At 33.2% G+C, this 2,478-nt stretch overlaps 1 pseudogene; it reads right to left on the bottom strand.

The window, feature by feature from the left end:
• Positions 1-784: 784 nt before the first annotated feature.
• Positions 785-2,183, bottom strand: LOC149575526 (protein NRT1/ PTR FAMILY 5.10 pseudogene; annotated as a pseudogene).
• Positions 2,184-2,478: the final 295 nt, after the last annotated feature.

The following is a 2,478-nucleotide window of genomic DNA, read 5'->3' as shown; positions in this document are numbered from 1 at the left end:
ATATGAGAATCCCAATCCATGCCAACAAGACTCTCTACATACAACATGTTTCATTCTGCCCACAAAAAAAATTTATATATCAGCTACAAGATTCTTGCAAGGAGAATAGAAGGTAAAGGCAAATGATTTTCAATGTACTAATTTACTTAGCCTTAAGAAGCTCTTAACATAAAAAGCTCAATCCATGATACTCTTTCAGCTGTCCTGATCTTCCTTCCAACAATGGCTAAGGAATTCTGAACCACCCACTTTCATGGGAATGAAAAATTGTGTTTGATACACTTTGTCGAAAAGTCCTTAGTTTTATTTGAGTTGTATGATAATTAAGTTTTATTTGAGTTGTATGATAATTACAATAAGTCATTTTGTGCTAAATTAGTTGAATTTGTTGTCAACTAATTCAAAGTCAGGGCAATGACAGGATTTTGCAGACTTGATTCATCCATCTTCTATACAACTAGTTGATAATATACATGTTTGAACTTTTATGCTTTCTTTTGCTATTGCATGCAATACAAAAGTTTTCAAAATGAGGTTTGAAAATGAAAGTACAATTTCTTCTTCATTTCTTGAAGCATGGTGTATATATGTTCTATACACGTAGTTCTAAACGAGGGCTAGAAAACTTATGTTCTATACAAAAATTCCTACAATGAGGATTTGACATGAAGGTAGATTTTCCTCTCCATTTCTTGAAGTATGGAGTCTTTATGTACTTATATACCAAAATCTGACAAATTTGAAGGGACTGTCGTAGAATATTTCTATGAGTGATGTTTAATGATCAGGATATCTCTTCATCTTTCCAAACATTTATTTCTTCTTGCTTGTAAATGAAGCTTTTGGCAAACGAAATATAGATACACAGGAAGAGTGCATTGAGTGCAACCAAAAGCCAATAGAAGTAGTCCAAATGAGCTCTATTTAAGTTTTTTGTAAACTATTTTAGTCCCATAATTTTGCTACTGAGTTCCTCAATAATAGAAATAAGAATGTTGCTGAGGAAGCTACCAATTCCAAAAATACTCAAATAGAGGGCCACCCCAAGGCTTCTCATTGAGTTAGGCATTTGATCTTAAAAGAACTATTGCAAGCCTAAATAGGTGAGCACATCCAAAATATGAAATAGGATGTATTGAGGAAGTAGCCACAAAATACTAAGTGGAATTGTTAGTTGGAGCAGGTCTATCATTCCATATTTTCTTGCTGCTTGAAGCCTTTTCATTTCTATCATTACTGCAACAATCATAGAAATGACAAAAATAAACATACCAAACCCTATTCTTTGTAGGAGAATTATACCATGTTCATTTCCACTTATGCTTCTGGTCAGTGGGACAAAGATTTTATCATACATAGGTACAAGCACTAGAATAGTCAGGTTGATCAAGCTCTGCAAGTTTGCTATGAGTATTTTAAAGTCTCCAATGATCCTTCTATCCATTGTGCTTCCCTATTTTGTTAAAAATGTTGGTGTTTGTGCACAAATAACACCATATATCATACAAGTCATCCAAATAGGTGTCAATCTTAGAACAAGCTTGACCTCTTCAATGCAGTTATACATAGCCTCCAATCAATATTTGTTTTGTTCTCATGGTCCTAATCTATTGCAATTGTAGCTTTGTCAAGAAACCTATAGAACAACACCAAATGTTCTTAGGAGCATTTTCCTAAGCTTGTGAAATGCATTTTAAAAAGAAGCAGAGTTGATCACACCTAAAACTAAACAGAAATGTAATTTCTTATGAAATTATGAATGAACTCCTCCAAATTGCAAGAACAGGTATATATGAGATTTGCCTGAATTGATTAGAGGGTAGAAGTCTTCTCTTTTCATTCTTTAATCCTTGAATACCATATAAATAGCCTTCTTCAAAATGACCATATAGATTCCACTTGCAAATTGCTACAACAAAAACTTGGACAATCTGAGTTATTGGACTGGAACAAGGTATTTTATGTTGGCACATCTTTGTTCGGAAGAGGAATAGAGTAAGAGCAATAGCCATGGCTGTAACTGGGAGAGAAAAACCCAAACCCCACTCAACATTTTCTTGAATGTAAACAATCACAGGAACCAGTACAAATAAACCACTGCATAATCCAAAATACCTCCAATTGAAGGAGCTCTTGCTCTTTCTCTCTTTTGGGTCTCTCTCATCAAATTGGTTTGCCCCAAATCACTTCCAAAAGGCCAAACATAAATTTAGCTATGTGTTGAACCACAAGACTTTCTTTTGCATCTTAGTTTTAATTGATTGAACCTATTAGACTACATATATTTGTTCTAATTTGGACTTTCCTCCATGATTCCTTTGTATGATTCCAATATTTTAGTTCCTAACTTTTTATTTGAAAGTAAAGTTAGTTAAATTGGGTGATAAAATTGCATATGCAAATGTATGTATGTATGTATGTATGTTTATATATATGTATGTATGTATATATGTATGTATGTATACATGTATGTATGTA

The sequence above is a fragment of the Cupressus sempervirens genome, chromosome 2, assembly GCF_028749045.1.
Source record: "Cupressus sempervirens isolate cs-2001-9-10 chromosome 2, ASM2874904v1, whole genome shotgun sequence".
Classification (NCBI taxonomy): domain Eukaryota; kingdom Viridiplantae; phylum Streptophyta; class Pinopsida; order Cupressales; family Cupressaceae; genus Cupressus; species Cupressus sempervirens.
This window is presented reverse-complemented; position numbering and strand designations above follow the sequence as displayed.